We start from the raw sequence: 18,081 nt of genomic DNA, 5'->3' as shown, positions 1-18,081 counted from the left end.
CCTTTATGACACCAAGTATAACCCACTTGAGTAACACCTGGTTGAGTACTGCGATATAATGATGTTATTTCACAGTCACAATCAACTTGTTCCTCTCCCATCTCAAGTAATAATCCAGCCAAGAAGTTTGACATATGAAGTAATATTATTTCTCAGAAATATACTTCCCAATTTCAAAAAGCAAAGGATGCAGATCCTGTGCCAGAAGAGGAAGTGGTGTATGCAGAAGGGTCAGGAGAGTGCTTGAAAACTCTTTCCAGGAGCACAGTCCCTCGCAACAGAAGCAGAAACAACAGTGTGCAATTACTCAGCTAACATCAGTTGTATGGTTTTGCCCAGACCATTTAGCAGTCTTTCAAACAATTTCCAGACACTGTTCCCAAGACCATTTTTGAAGGTCTGCATGGGTGCACCGTATTATGTTGGATAAAAATGTGTAGTAATATGACCAGCCTGGCTCAATTGACTTCAATGACAAAGAACTGTCACAAGCATATTTTACTACTAGTAAAACGATGACCTTAGGTTCCTTGGACAACAGGTTGAAAGTTTCAGCCAAACCCTTCAGCACCCAACTTCTGCCAACAAAGTATTCTTACAGGCTGAAAATTGATCATGGAAAATACATAAAAAGGGACCTTTAAGAAGGGATTTTTTTTCCCATTTTACCACAATCTGTAGCGCACCGGGGGGGTGAGGGTGGGGGGGAGGTATAAAACAATAACAAATGTTGCTGGAGTGCTAAGTGACACAGTTGTGATTTAAAAAGTCTTTTTACAGAGTAGTTCTTATCCTAGCAAAGAATTGGCTCACAAATCAACACCCAAGATAACTGTTACCATCTTATTTAATGTGTATTCATGCAGCCACATGTGGACACTTCCTCTCCACCCCCAAGGCCGTCAGCAGATGCACCTGTTTAACATAAATGCAACAGCATTTCCACAAAGTGCTGTACAATGAAAGCTTTTGTGTTCTTTGAGTGCTGGCAAAAGACTGTAAGACATTTTGAAATAAAGAAAAGCAACAATAAATTTTTCATAGAAAAATTCATAATGATTTCAGTTTGGTAGCTATTAAACATGGGCAATATGGATCTTGCTTTATTCAGCAGCTCACTTCTAAGTTGTAAAACACCATGTGTGATAGCAAATGCCTGAACACAGAAAGGACAGCAAAACTCATTCACATTCTAACTGATCACAACAAGAGAAGCTGTGGTCCTGTCAATGCACAGGCTCCCAACTACTGCGCCTCCACAGGGTCAGTACCTTTCTGCTTTGTTGTGCTAGAAAAAGCATATTCAACATTGCTTAATGGAAGCTTGTCAAGAAGAAAAAGTTTGAACAGTGCCTATGACTGCAATTCCTTTCCCTCGTGCTGCACATGCACTGTGCCACGATCTCATCTCATAGGCTTTGAGAATCAGGGAGGTTCAACTTTTGCCTGAGATGAGCAACAAGGAGTTATTTTATCATTATTTTTCCACCACCTTGATGAATTAAATCCCCCTGTGGAAAATTACAAAGGAAGATATACCCATAGATTCTTCTTCATCTGCCTCAAGCATTTACACTGTGATTCTCCTAAAAGAACTTTATAAAGACATACAACCAGATACTGATATAGAAAAGCAAAAGACTAATATGACCAGATGGCTTTTCATAGCTTTTACAGATGAGTCAGGGTGCATTTCATATAATGGCAAATGGACAGAGCAGCCAAGTAATGACTTCTTTGTGCCCAGAATTCAAATGCTGGTCCTTTGAGGCTGTTTGTTCGAACACTCACATATGGGCTGCTCTTTTTGTCAGACAATTCCTTCAATAACACAAAGGGAAGAAAAAAAGGGAATGCAGAGCTATGTAAAAATACAGCAGCAAAGGGAAGAGGCAGACAGAGGTATAGGAGAAAAATACAATGCTGTATAAAAGAGCATTTTTCTTAGCAACACTGACCACCATCCTTGTTTCTTGCCCACGTCTACCAATTGTATTGGCTTTTCCATGGCTTCATGCACTCCCTGCCTGCTGCAGGTAGCGGTTCTGCTTCTCTGCCCTTGCATGGCCTTTTTGGGTTGAAACTTCTTTGTCCAGCATTTATGTACGTCTCAGACACAAACACGAGTTCCTTGGGTCTCTGCCAAAAGCCCTATCTTTTACTTACAAATCAATTTAATGGTGGTTTAATTATTCTTAGAGGTGGGAAAGTAAACATATCCTATGAAAAGTACTGTGGGTCTGGGAAAAGACAAAAGAGAAAGCTGAATCCTGGTCTATGAAGAAAATAAGAGTAACTGGAAGCAAAAGCTGAAAGCAGCTGACAGGGATCTGATTTTATTTATCCCTGAAAATTCAGAGAATAACTGCTTTCAGCACAGCTACTGCCTGAGTACGTGCTGCCAGCTGGCAAGCTGAGTGGGCAATTCATTACATGAATTTCTGGATTTCTTCTACAGCTTGACAAATGGAGCATGCATCGTGCACCAGTGCCAGCAAACATGATTCCTTTTAAAATTCCTTTTTCCAGGGGAAAGTACCTGTAACTTTACGGAAAGCATAGGATTTGTGATTGAACTGGACTTTGCTTTGTACCCTCTCATTGCCTGCTCACAGCACAGGGTTCTAGGACTGGATTTGCATGCAGGTTGCGTAAGGGAGGAAAAATATAATAATCTTTACATCCAGATCTCCTGCTAATCTAAGTATGTCCTGGCAAAGGCACTGGCACAATGATCAGTCAATTCAGATATTTTGTTATCCAGTTTGGGCATAAAATTGCTTTTTTTCATATAGGTCTGTAGACATATAAATCTGTGCCCTTTGGGAAAACATGGAAGTAGAAATCTTATTTAAAACAGTTGCATTATTGAGCAAAGAGGTCTTCAGCTTCTCACAAGCCTTGCAAATGTTTCTGTAGACGAAGGTGTTTCCTGCACCATGCTTAATGTTAGGTTTGTGCTAAAATCAAAGTCAGTGGGAATTAATCCCTAGGTTTACATCCCGTTATGACTCCAGGCCAAATTCACTTGAAGTCCCAAGTCCAAGACCTATCCAAACTAAGCAAAAAGCTGGACTTGTAGCTTTCTCCTGGTGTTTCCACAGGAGAAACTGCAGCAGCAGTACAACTTGCAGCCCAACCACAGTAAGACAGCCTGGGAAAGATACAGCTACTTTCTCTGGATTTTGACTTAGCAGGGACCACAGAACATTTTCTACCTTTAAGAGAGCCCAAAGTTCTACCAATTGCTTTCCACAGTGCAAACCCTAACCGCCCCCCCAAAAAAAAAAAAATTAAAAAACAGCCAACCACACACTAATTTCTTTTGCATTTAATTCATTTAATTTTTTCTTAGAGATTAATTTTCTTAAAAACATAGCAATGCTGATTAGAGCTAAAATTTTGCCTTTTCCTTTACTACCACTCTGACTTGAGTCTGAGGAAAAGCATTCAGGATCTCCTAAACTACATGGCCTCTTATTATCAAATTATTCTACACTGCACAATCACCAGATGAACTGGGCCAGTCCTAACAAGGTCAAATCCACCTGGGACAGGGCAGGAGTGTGTAGGGACACCAGGGGAGGGGAAAAAACAAGACAGTACAATCTTCCTCCTCATGTTAGCATAACACATGGCTCAGACACCCACTTTGAGCAGCTCTGAGCTGACACATTAGGCTCTGCGCCCTGCCCTGGAGACCTAGCATTTTGTCCCCCAAAACATAGGGAAAAGCAGCTGGTAGGCTATAAAGCTGCAATTTTCACTAATACACAACTAGCACCTGTGGCTTTCCTGGCATTACAGGGAGCAAAACCCACCTTGCTCTCCCCCTCTTGCCACAGGGAAGTTTGGCACCTGGTTTGGTCCAGTCACGCTGGCTCTCAACAGGCAACGATGACAAAGAGGTGAAATGAGTCACTCCCTGCAGGCACCTTGCAAGGACCTATATGTATATGTATATGTGAGGGAATGGATGAGTCATTCCCTGGCTGTGCCCCCACTGAGATCCTGACCATCCACCTTTCATCACTGATGTCAGCTGGGAAAAATGTCAGCAGAGCCAGGATCAGCCCAGCAGCAGTAGCACAAAGGCAAGGGTTGGAGGACAGCACTGCTCAACAGCCCCAGTACTGGTTTTTGAGGGGGGTGTTGTTAGGGTTGCAAGCGTGAATGCAAGTTGTAATCGCACAGGTATAGAGGGAAAACAGAGTTGCGCGTGATGAGACAGGAGCTGTTGCACTTGGCACAACCATCTATGCAGTATATCTCAGAGCAGAACCAGCAGTGGAGTGGCATCTCAGAGCAGGGCCAGCTGCTGTCGTGAAAGCAGGCAGCACAAAAACAAGGGAGATTGACAAGGACAGACATTTCCACAAGCCATTTGTCAACATCTCCATTCCCAGCCACAGCTGAGGAGTTTCATGTACTGGACTAAGTGAGAGCTGGTTTAAGCTGAGTGATCGTAACAGGAGTAAGGAATTGCCCATACCTCATTATCTGCCCCTGCTGCAGCCACCATGCACCTCTTCTCCAGCTCATCAAGACAAATGAGATGCAGCCTTTTTTTCAGCTGAATGGAGGTTTCTCCAGTGATAAAGTTTAACTGGTGCATGCATTCTACATGCAGAACAGTAGAAACAAACCACACAGGAAAGAAAAGAAAGAAAAAAGTCTCTTAATGAGCAGTTTGTGTTCCTGTCCCAAGGAAGTCCAGAGGCAGTAGCATATTCTTAGTATCAAGTAACCCAAATTGAAACCAAACTCATGATTACAGAGTTCACAAGATGGTCTCTGTTGGCTTTAAACCCACCTTCAGCATAATAGACAGGAGCCCGTATACCACAAGCTAAATATTATTCGTGCACTGTTTAGACTCACACTTTTCTACATCTTTACAGACAGATGATGGATGTCAAATGTCTCAAATAGCTGGATATACAAAATGACCCCAAACTGAGCATTTTCACAGCTTAAAGTCAGCAACACCAGCCTGGCTGCAAGGCATATGCTAAGCACAATGCACAGAGCTACCAACCTCATGACGATCACACTGCAGCCCCACCAACCAGCACTTGGGGCAGAAGTTGGAGCACTCGCCCAGGCTAGTAGGTGTGAGTGGAGAGCAGACAAAGCATGTGCTACATGCCCTAGCAAACCCTGAAGTCTTCTGGCAAGACAAAAGGAAACGCAATGCCATTCCCTTCACACAACCTCAGAGAAATATATTTTCCCTCATATCAAGGATGGCAACACCATGTTGCCATTGCAATCCTATCCATTACAATACTGCCTCTGCCTCAACCTCCCTTTCGATATCACCACATTTCATAGCTGCTGCTGCCTTCTTGCACCAAATGTTTTAGCAGTCATTGTGCAATCTTTTTGATTAAGTACTTCTGTTGATATTGCAAGAAATAATCACACACTATTACCAGCCCTAGTCACAACATGCAGCCACACACTCCTTTTTCCATCAACAAACTGATCTCATAGCAACAACAACATCTGCGCTTCAGCCTTTCAAACACAGGGACAATTACCATATCACTTCACCACTTCCAAGGGAGAAGGCAAAGAGGGGCCGGCTAGGCTGAGGCTGTCAGGCATGGGCAAGGTGAGGGCTCATCTCCTTCTGCAGCGGGATGGAGAGTCACTTGCACCTCTTTCCCAAACAGCTGCGTGTCAGTGCAAGCAGCAGCACCCAACGCAGAGGGATTTGGATTTGCCTCAACCATTCAAGACCCCAAACCCCATCAACAGAAAACTTACGTATGTTCCTTTGCTTCAGAGCCCTGCAAGCGCAAACGCTGCTTTATGCAGTCTCATATATGGTGACCTGCACATACACTGGAAAAAAACCCTGACCCCAAAGCTGCTCTTATTTCAGGAGGATGGAACACTGTCAAACTACTGCAGCTCAGTGAGTTGCCACCCAGCACCTTATCTGTTACAGCCATCTGCATGCGTCCCCTCTGATCACAAGAAAGCTGTGTAATTTCACAATAGCACAATTCTTGCTCATTGCAGCTTACGCCACGGGAAATTGCCTCTCTCCACTGCGAGCTCAGCATTCACACACAGGCAGCAACTGAGGCTCTGCTGACACACGATGACTTGTTAAACTCTAATTTAATTGCACATCTGCCTACTCTTACTTAGAGCTACAATAGCTGTGTGCTGTCTGTTTTACACATTTGTGTTTGTATATGCTTGTTAGTGCAGCGGGAAAGATAAGCTAGGACATTTTCTTTCTCTTTCCCTTCCCTAATACAGTCAGGGTTTCTGAAATCTTAGAAGAGCCTTGCAAAGCCCCAGTTAACGACTTTCATTTTAATCACAAAGGTTCACCAGAAAGGTACTCAAGCAAAACGCCTGAATCATCACATCTAATCTAATAAAAATGATATCTCCAGCTTTGCTTTGAAAGGCGCCACCCCATTAGACAGTCCAAAAAAACCATACATCTCCATGTTGCATAAAATTATCTATTAGTGTCCCCTCCACCCCCCTAAAAAAAGAGGGAGATAGATCTAGAAAGAAGGAAAAGCACTTTTTTGAGTCAGATGTTTGAAGCATGAGCTATAGCTACAGAAAAACAAGTCATGCAGATTTTTCAGAGCAGAAGAAACTATTGCAACACCTCAACCTGTCTGTCTCTCATGGGCTGGACATGTTTGAGCTGACCCACAACTAGAGTCAGAAATCACCTGTGCTTAGGCCCCCATCACCTCCCTGACAAGTAATGCCTCCCCCATCTCTCCATGGCTGTCCCAGCACACCCAGCCACCAGCTTTGTCTCAAGCCCACCAAACCCTTCTCATATTAACAGGTAGGACTTACCCATTCTCCTGAACCACTTACCCTTCCCAAGTCTGCTAATTCCCACTCATCACTCAAAACATCCACAGGCCCTACCTGCACCAAAGAAATACGACTGCACAGAAATTCCCCTTTCTTCCAAGGAGGAAAGCTTCCCCTTCCTTTCCTTCCACCAAGACAGCTGCAGGCCTGCACAAACCCTCCCATCTCATTTATCATCTGAAATAATTATGTCCCTATAATTTCCTCCTACATAATCTACTCCCAATAGTATATGAATTTTCCTGTCAATCTCTTGCTTATATTCTAATTTTCTTAACCCTCCTCTCCCAGTGAAAAAGAGTTAAAGAAAATTTCTTCCCAGACTCAGCTCCGTTTCTGACCCTCTCCCATCCTTTTTAAACATACCCCAAGAGACGGCAGGCGTCAAGTCTTTACCCCTTCTGAGCTGTAATTTCTTTTAAAGTCTTTCATGCATCCAGATTTTCCTAAATTCTGCCAGTTTTTCAAATCTCGCCATCCCAGAAGAGTGGCCCAACCCAGTTTCCTGAGGAAATCTCAGCCAAACCTCAGCCAGATATTTGTAGATCATATGAAGGCAAAAAGACTCCTGCAGACACACTGCAAGGTCTCAGTCTGAGAGTCCCCCCTTGCACAGGGTGCTGTGCATGCTAGTGGCTTCATCAGGAGGTCCAACAGTGGAAAAAGGAATAACAGAGTTTACTGATCTCACTCTCTTATGCAATATCTTCTCTTTTCAAATTAACGGTGCCTGCAAATTTTCTTGTCCTGACATTGTCTCTTAACAAGCTTCAAGTTTTAATGAAGACAGGAATTTTCTCAGTCATTTTCCCTTCCTGATTGTTCAAGTTTTTCCCCCTACAGCTCCCTGTTAAGCTAAATCCGTGCATTCATACAGTAAACAACCCTCTAACCAGGTCAATGCACATTATTCATGAATTATTCCAGAGCTCTGATGCAGTCACACTGATTCACTTTTCCTCCCATTTTCTGTCTCCCTGCTCCCTTTTTCAAGTAAGGAAAGAATAGCTCCCATGCTGCTGGTTGCCTGTTAGTGACTCCTTGGTTCTCCACTGTAAGACCTGTGTAGCTTTGCCTTGCAGCAACAGCAAAACCAGCTTCTGTTCCTGCCCTCCTTCCTGCCCCTCCTTCCAGCAATCCCACTTGGGAAGCCAAGCTCTTCATCGTCAGTGGACCTGTCAGGGCTGGACCACCAACTAATCACTGCCTGCCGCCATGGTTGCTGGTACTTAAAAAACATCCTTCTGCCATTGTATTTCGCACATCAAATCACTTTCTGATTTCTTGTTATTCATTTATCACCAATATTGTAATTTCTTAGACCACTGACAACACAAGGAAACCCAGCATCCAATACAGGCAGTGAAAACAAAATGCTCATTTGAAAACAGCAGTTCCAGGGAGAGAAAGGCTGGAGGAGAAAAAGAGTGAAGAACACAGCAGATATGCACAAACCAGATCTTTGAAGAAAAAACAGGACAGAATATTTCTATGCTAATGCAGGATTTTCCTATTCAATGAAAATTCCAGCTGTGATTTTAGTTTGTCTGACACATTCTAACTGAGCCCCCAGAGAGCTTAGCTAGATCTGTCCCATGCTGTGCACTTGCACACAAACTCATCATAAGAGAACAAGTGACCGAAGCCATTTCTAAGTTGCTAAACCAGTGTCCATCATATTTGAAAAATCATGGCAGTCAGGTGAAGTTCCTGATGACTGGAAGAAGGGTGATATAACCCCCGTTTTCAAGAAGGGGAAGGTGGAAGACCCAGGGAACTACAGACCAGTCAGCCTCACCTCTGTGCCTGGCAAAATCCTGGAGCAGATTCTCCGGGAAAACATGCTAAGGCACATGAAAAACAACGAGATGGTTGGTGACAGCCAACATGGCTTCACTAAGGGGAAATCCTGCCTGACCAATTTGGCGGCCTTCTATGATGGAGCCACGGAACTGATGGACAGGGGCAGAGCAGTTGACATCGTCTACCTGGACTTGTGCAAAGCGTTCGACACTGTCCCGCATGACATCCTTGTCTCTAAATTGGAGAGACATCAATTTGATAGATGGACCACTCGGTGGATAAAGAACTGGCTTGACGGCCGCACGCAAAGAGTGGTGGTAAATGGCTCGATGTCCAGTTGGAAACCTGTAACAAGTGGTGTCCCTCAGGGATCGGTGTTGGGACCGGTCCTGTTCAACATCTTTGTCAGCGACATGGGCAGTGGGATTGAATGTGCTCTCAGCAAGTTTGCTGACGATACCAAGCTCTGTGGTTTGGTTGATACGCTGGAGGGAAGGGATGCCATCCAGAGGGACCTTGACATGCTCGTGAGGTGGGCCGATGCCAACCTTATGAAGTTTAACCAAGCCAAGTGTAAGGTGCTACACCTGGGTCGGGGCAATCCCAGGCACTGCTACAGGTTGGACGGAGAAGGACTTGGAGTGTTGGTTGACGAGAAGCTTAACATGAGCCGGCAGTGTGCGCTTGCAGCCCAGAAAGCCAACCATAACCTGGGTTGTATCAAAAGAAGCATGACCAGCAGGTCAAACGAGATGGTCCTGCCCCGCTACTCTGCTCTTGTGAGACCTCACTTGGAGTACTGTGTACAGTTCTGGTGTAAAGGTAAAAAGGACTTAGAGCTGTTGGATCAAGTCCAGAAGAGGGCCACGAGGATGATAAGAGGGCTGGAGCACCTCCCATACAAAGACAGGCTGAGAGAGTTGGGGCTGTTCAGCCTGGAGAAGAGAAGGCTGCGTGGAGACCTCATAGCAGCCTTCCAGTATCTGAAGGGGGCCTATAAGGATGCTAGGGAGGGACTCTTCCTTAGGGACTGTAGTGGTAGGACAAGAGGTAATGGCTTCAAACTTAAACAGGGGAAGTTTAGATTAGATATAAGGAAGAAGTTCTTTACAGTGAGGGTGGTGAAGCACTGGAATGGGTTGCCCAAGGAGGTTGTGGATGCTCCATCCCTGGCGGTGTTCAAGGTCAGGTTGGGTAGAGTCTTGGGTGACATGGTTTATTGTGAGATGTCCCTGCTCATTTCAGGGGGGTTGGAACTAGATGATCTTAAGGTCCTTTCCAACTCTTACTATTCTATGATTCTATGATTCTAAGAATGCAGTGTCCTTTTTAATACAGAAGTGACCTGAAATGTGCAAACGAAAGGATGGTCACCACTAGTTTTATTAAGTTTTCTTCTCAACCCTTTATCTTGAAGTTCAGGCAGCAATCATCTTGAAAGTCACAAAAATGGGCCAGTCACTGAATCCCAATTATATGCTTAAACAACTGAACATTTACTTGGGTTTGTATTTTACTTCAAAAATAACATTCCTTGGCTTTGTCCTCAATGCCTGGTTTCAGCTTGCCAAAGGAGAGTCTAATTTGCACATTAAATTTTTAATTCAGAGTGGAGCAATCAATCAACAGTACTTGGACATATTCATGGTCCAAATCACTTGTGACCTTTTTCTGCCCATCAGACTGAAAGATAACATGAGAGAACGCAAAACATTGCTGGTGCAGAAAAAAGCTAAATTGGAAATTTAGAAGAATAAGAAAATATTACAAGCCATCAAATCCCTTATCATTCAGGTTTGCATCTTCCAGTTCAGGAGGATTTATACTGAAAAGGACAAATGTTCCTTAAAGAGCTTGTGTTTAGTATTATATTGTTGGGGGCATGAAGGTGAGGCTAAAGGAAAGAAGCAGTGTAGGATGGAGAGATGTAGAAGACTAAAAGATGAGTGTAGGGGCAATTCTGAAACATATGTTACTGGAGTGAGGCTAGAAGATGAGAGTGGGAGCTGACAAACCACTGCTTAAGAATACCCAAGGATGCCAAATTTAGACATACACCTCACTTGAACCTGAGATATCCCCACTCCCAAAACAGCCTCCTGATGGTCCTCTTAAATCACATTGCTACGGTAGCTCAGATGAATAGCAGCTGCTATTATTGCTGTGTATAAAACAAAAAAAAACATTTCCAAAGCCTTGAGGGGAAAGAAGAAAAAAAGGTGCCTTAGCTCCTGATGTGATGAAGCTGCCACCCCACCATTACCTTCCAGGAGAGAAATGAGCCAGATACTTTGCTGCTTTGATTTCAGCTGGTTTTCACCACTCAAAGCAAGAGTACCACAGGGCTCCCAGGGTTGACATCTCATCAGTTACCACTCTGCGCTCCTTCCTAAAATGTCTCTAAACCAGCACCTATGATCCATTGCTGAAAGAGCAGCTTACTGCCATTTGCCACTGGTGGTTAGCCTTAATACATAGCTGATAAAATGTTTAGGGGTGGCCAACTGTTTGAAAATGCTCCATCTCCTTATACATCCTCTTCTTTTACTGTGCTGCTTAGAAGTTTTCATCTTCTCCTTTGACCATTACAGCATAGCAACCAGATGAGACTCTGGATACCACGAATTCTTCTCTGCCATCTGCAAGATGCAGATGGACCTTGCATTTCACTTGAAGCTTCTTTTGCAACTTGGCATTTTGGAGTCTTCAGAAAATGATGTGCTCTTGCTGGCCCTGCAGCCTGTTGGCCCCATCCCTCTCTCTTTGCCACACACTCCATTCCAGACTGTTGCTGCTGAGGAGCTCATCTTAAAGGAGCTCACCCTGATTTAAAAATAACACCAGCTCGATTTTCTGCCAGTAACAATAATCTGTCAGACCCTATTCTTCTCTTGTACAGATTATTTTTGCATGCATCAAAACAGTGGGCTTTGAGCTCCAGAGCAGTGCTAAACATCCTCCTCCTGCTTTAATTTCTTGGCCTCTCCATGTTAAGGAGAGGAAGGTGCTGATCATATATTTTGCTTCCGCCCCCAAGGCATAAGCACAGATTCTGTTTGATGGAAGCCCTGCCCTCCTGTCCAGTGCAGGTAACAGGATTCAGTCACCTCTGAAATCCTTCTTCCTAACTTGCTGCAAGAAGGGTTGATGAAAAATCAAATGAAGATTCTCTGTAGGGTTAAATTCTGGCATGTTGCCTAAATTCAGTAATGCTCTCTTTCCTGCAGGCTTTTCTTCTTCCCTGACACTTCCTATCAGTAGTAGAGACTTCTCCTGGCTTGTTATTTCAGATGGGCTGGGACTGGAACATCTATCCTGCCCGATGCCCTTGAGTACTCAATAAATTAAATAGCAGATATACCTTCATGTAGTCTGAACACGAGGGAACCACACTCATTTTATATTTTTTTTCTTGAAGTATTGCCTTACTGCACTTGTTGAAATGATATCGCAGCATCAAATGACTATATTAGAAGTGCTGTGATTACTTCATTGGGAGAGACTAGAAAGCCAGCCTCAAATAAAGACATGTCATTTTGGCACACTTAGATTGATAACACACCACATGTTAACATGTGTACTGCGTACCTACAGCACTGCATTTTAGCAGCATTGCTGAATGCCGGGTGACAAGGGCTGAGCAAATAAAGAGCTCAGACTGCCTTAGAGAATTTGCAGTTAAATTTATGTATAACTTTAAATTCAAACCCTTGTGCAGATCCTACTCTGGCTCCTACCAATTGGTAGCTCTTCCTTGATGGTGAGATGACTGACTTCTGCAAGCATCATAGTCATGGTACAAGAGCACATGCAAATCCTGCCCATCTGCATTACATTAGTAAGCAAGGACGATTTTTAAGCCATCCTACCTTCTCTCCTTTAAGACTTTCCAACAACACTGACCAAGCAATGCTGACACAACACCAAGCTACCCTGAGGCACAGTTCTTTGTCTTCCCTAATTCTCAGAGACTATCAGCACTCACTCCTCAAACACCTTTCACTCCTGGAGTCTCAGAAAGACTTTCCCTGCCTCTTTTGAAGACTACTTTGGGGATCTGCAAGGTCTAGTGCTATAAAAGCATCTGAACTAACCCACAAATGGTGTCAGCAGAAGTTGGCTGCCTACTTGCACGGATGTGACACCAATATTATTAATGCCATCAGTGCAGGAACGCAGACTGATCTAGGGAAACATTTCCTTAAGGGTATGACAACAAAACATGGGACAGGGTCAGTGTTTTTAAGCCAGAGTTTCTGTGGCATGAGGGATGAAATGGAGTGGCTTTTACTCTCAAAGACTCACTGAAATTAAACCAAAAACTCCACAGCAACTAGATATCTATAGAAACACTAAAAAAGCCATAAATGTCTCCACAAACAGAAAACCAGAAAAGGTACCCAGTAAATTAATAGTGAGCGAGGGATCTTAATCAGGCACTGTGGAAGTTGAAGTCTGTTCCCACTACACTCAGCAATCTTCTTCAGCTCTTATCTTTGTTGCCCACTCAACACTTGCCCGTCTCCACTACACTGCCTCAGGCTGCTCCTACAAATCCCACAAGCAAAGGGGTGGGGGTATGTGTGGGGATGCATGTGTAAAAATATTCTAGGAAGCCATCAAAATCCTTCCAGGACAGACAGCATTGCCCAGCACACTATGTTTAGGATAGGAATTCTTTTTGTTGCACCCAGCCCAGGGCAGCACATGGATCAGTTACGAGCTCAAGGCAAGCCAACATGCAAATCCACAATTAAGAACAACAAGCAAAAGGCATACTTAATAAGCCCCCAAAACCACCACTCTTTCCATTTATTTCCTGTGTATTTTAACACATGTTGATACACTGGTAAATTGGAAGTGTTAACCCTGGGCCAAAAGCCCCTCAGGTTTTTGAAAATAATAAATAAGCAAATATGTGAACTGAATGAACAGCTACCTGCAGGTAAGCGTGGACTGCATGTGCATGGGTGGTTGGAAGTATTTACTTGGGAAAAAACAGCACATTTTCTCTCTGAAACCCCTAGTAACCTCACAATAATCAAATCTTTCTTAAAAAAAGATAAGAAAAAAAAAAGAAAAAGAGGCAGTAAATCTCTCACATGTGTCTCTTAGTTATAACAGGGAACCTGAACAACCGGTTGCAGTCTTGCAAAAATTGGCATTTCCATTCAGAATCATCAGTCACCATCACAACCTGTAATCAGGAGGAATTTGGAAGAGATTTCCTGGACAAGATATTCTATTTAAAAGCATGTTCATACCCTCTGGATTCAAGATTGCAGAGAACAACAAGTGAATCAGTAATAGCTGGCCACTTGTTTTAATGTCTTTCCTAGCATATTTCTTTCTTTTTTCCCTCCTCTGGAAAACTGCTTACACATTAATTTTTTAAGGATTTATTAAGTCTTCTTTTGTTGCACCATCCATCACAGATGGTTATCAAAAGGAATTGGAAATCTCAGAGGGATGAGATCAAAGCAAAGGAGCTTTCTCCAAGAAGCACCACATGAAAATCCTTCTTGAAGCAGCAAACCCCAACCAAAGTATGAGGGCTTGGGGCAAGCTGAGATCCACAGGTAGCAAACCAAGCTGCCAACATCATTTTTACTTAATACTGAGCAGGATAAACAACCCATATTTTTCCCCTTCCTGAAGCATCAGTCACTTGGCAGAATTACAAACCATTCACAAGACATCATTGTATATTTTTAACACATCTCAATACATCAGTGCATTTCAAGGGACCAGAGCAATTCTCGCATGTCAACACATGGCAGTGGCAAAGAGGGCAATAGGAGACTGCAGACTAAGACGTGTTGCCAACCCTAAGGAAAATAACAGAAAAGTTTCCATGACAGCTGACAAAAACAACTAGAAAGTTATTTCCACTAATACATCAAAATCTGATAAAGCATGCACTGAGAGAGCATAACAGGATTTGCATGACAGTGCAACAGTTCTGGCTGTGGCATCCAACAATAACAAGCTTGAACTGCCTCATTAGAAATATTAGTCTCCTTAAAAACCCCACCTCTGAGTAGGAAAATTTTTCCCATTAACTTTTCCTCTCTCACTCTCTCCCTCCCCCCAGAGGTATCTCTCCATGCAGTTTCAGTTTCAACAAATCAGCTTCTTTTGACAGTTTGACACAGCTGAAATGGTGAACGGTTTGTTATCTGCTAAATCCCTGTGGAAAGCTTTAGGCTAAGTATGTTACCACAGCTCAGAGCACACAGAGAAACACTAAAAAGGCTGTTTCTTTCATTTGCCCAGACTATTAGAAACCCTAGCTTATTCAGCTGCAAAGACAAGAGGCTGTATCTGTAATTGCTTTTTGCAGAGCAGAAGATGGTATAACCTAACATGATGCATCACATACTTTCCAGTTGCAATAGCAAAAACAAAGGTTTCTCATCCAGGGTAGTCTAACAATGGCTGTGCCTACATTGCTAAAGGCATCTGCCTTTGGAAGTGATCTCTGGTGACACATTAAATGTAGTGATTTACATCAGCGCAGCTCAGAGCTGGCTCTCCCTGAAGCAATGCACAGCTTTTACCTGGACCCCATGTAGCACCCCCATGGTGCATATAATTATGATACTTTTGCAATTATTTCATTGTAATGCCTAGTGTTAAAGCGAGGTCTGTATTTCAGGCCATCATGATGGGGTTTTAAAAGCACAAGACAAGGTTGAATAATGCAAACATTGTAGGGGGCCCTACCCTGCTGGGGTAGTGTCAGAGGACTGGGGTAACAAGGTGGAGCTTGGTGCTCATGCTGACTTGGTGCTCCTAGTGCCCAGGATAACAGCTGGGTTGAATCACACCTCAAAAAAACTCACCTCAGCATTAAAGCAGTGTGCATACCCACGAGATGATTAAAGTATAGGTGTTCCAAGCGCATATTAGGGAGATACAGTGTATGCAGCATTGCTGCCTGAGAGTAGGGCTACAAGCTTCTTAGTGGATGAAACCAGCACAACCAAACCTGGTTTCCAACCCCATCTTTACACAGCCCCCAGCATCAGCCACAAGCTACCACCATTGTATTCAACAACACATTGTATGTGTTCTCATGATCCCTTGGTGGGGTACTGACAGTGAATCAGGTTTTGCTACCTGTATTAGTAAATACCTCTAGAACCTCTACAGTTTTCACATTCTTAAACAGTGAATTTGGAGGTCTCATTGCAAAGACGATGGGGTCTTGTACCAACAAAAGGATTTATAGAAAAGTAAATTGAGGGCATGTAAATTGAGGTATTGATGCTGTAGTATATTAGGATATAGTATTATAGGATCCAATTTTAATTACTTGAAAGATATAGTTATTGAAGTCAAAGGACTCACACGGAAAACCGGTACAAGGGAGAAGACTTCAACACTGGAGGCAATAGAACAGTGATAATATAACACTTTTGTCAATAAGACATGTTTTGTTAAAAGTATGAAGCATTTAATGATTAAAAGGCAGCTTTTTGCTTACAGGATCGAGAGAAGATCTTTATTTTCAGTGAGGAGCTGCTGCTTTTTCAGAAAGTGACTCTGCAACTGTAATAATACAGCAGACTGGTATTGCAGGGAACAGCCTAATGTCTGTGAAGTTTGTGGACTGACAAACTCAGCCCTATTCTGCTAGTATTTGAATCACCAATAAACCAAATTACCCATCTCCAGTTTTATGAGAACTGCAAGTTAAGTCAGGCTCAAAAAAGATTTAGGAAAAAAGAAAAACGGGTTGCACAGGTTGTTTCATTTTAATGAAAGATTCACCTGCGGTTGTCATTTTTTCCCCATCAAGAGATTTTCTTCCCCCATATCGTCTCACGCTCTGCATTAATATCTTTGACTCCATGCTTTCACTCCCCAAAAGTGAAGTATACAGCCCACTCAGAAATAAATGCAAAGATGACCACATAATGATGCCTGCAGTAAGGAGGGGCAGAAATCATAGCTAACAGCATGTATTTTCATCTGGTATAACCTAGCATTTTAATGCCTTCTGCTGTGCTGTACTGAACCAGTCTCTGTGGAGCTACCCTGCCAAACATACTTGAATTTCTACTATTACTTTGTACCTGGCCAGCTCCATGACACAGAGATGTTTATTGTTGGTCAGCAGGCTAATGGAGAAGCTCAAGGGACAAAAGTTCCAGACCCTTTAGAAAATCTGTTTGGTTGCACCTGATAAACACAGACAGATCTGCCCTGTGTTTTCCACAAATGAGAAATGTAGCTTGATACAGACAAATAAAATTGTTGGTGCCTAAATTTCAGTAACCAAAAAGCAAACAACACTGAAACACAGCACACACAGAACTCAAGAGGAAAAAAAAAAAAATAGCAAAAATAGAGGGAATAGAGAAGGTGTCTGGGAATAACATTCTTCGCTCTACCAAAAAATCAAGATTTCCTTCCTAAAGAGGCAGGGTAATGAGCCTTCAAATATTACCTATTCCTCAGCGGTGCAGGCTCTAACCTCTAATCCTGCAATTACGTTATTCCTCAAGTCATGTTGATTCACATTTTTTCAATCGGTTCTCATTACAGGTTTCTTTGCTGCAGGAGGTGGAAAGCAACGTATGTCAAAGCACGCTCAGAGCACCAAGCAAGCATTTGTGAAGTCTTTAGCAACAGAGGTGAGGTGCAGGAGTAACCCCAAGGTGCTAATATCACCCCAAAGCATCCTAAACACAGCAAATAGTAAGACAACTGAGGTCCTCTACCAAACGCCCTACCAATGCCCAAAAAAATGGTCTTTTGTTGGGCTAATACAGCAGGTTGCTGGAACTGCTCAAGTTGGTTCTCAGCAGGGCCTGGAGCAATGAGTGAAATGGCCTGAGAGAAGTTCAGGTTGATGCTCAGGAACAACAGCAGGACTTCCAGGGGGAGCTTCATCAGTTTCCCATACCCTGGCCTCCCTGGGCAGGTGTACAACTTCATGTCAGCCTGGTAATGACAGGTGGAAGCAGCATTATGGCTCTTTAGCACAGGTCCATGCAAATATAAACAAAGAACACAGCTCCTACTTCCAGGACTGGGATGGCATTGTAAAAAACTAATATCCACATAGAGACCCTTCTCAGCCCACTAGTCATGACCTTCCAGGATGAGACTCAGTCTAGGAGGAGAATGCTGGTGAAAGACACAGAGGGCAGGAACAGAGACCAACTATCCCTGCAGCAGTCACAGCTGTAACTCTTACAACTGGAACACCAAGATACTGAAAAAGAGGGGTTAGAGGAGAGTCACAAGGATGACTACACAATTATGAAAATTAGGAAAATTTATTTTAGAGAGAGGAGCCAAAGGCATATTAACTAAGGAAAGATTGAGGTCATGAGATGTGATAAAGATAGTGTTGATTTTGTTGCACTTCATACAGAGAGATGTCATTAAGCCTGTCATCTA

This window comes from Strigops habroptila, chromosome 4 (assembly GCF_004027225.2).
Source record: "Strigops habroptila isolate Jane chromosome 4, bStrHab1.2.pri, whole genome shotgun sequence".
Lineage (NCBI taxonomy): Eukaryota > Metazoa > Chordata > Aves > Psittaciformes > Psittacidae > Strigops > Strigops habroptila.
Note: the sequence above shows the minus strand (reverse complement) of the source record.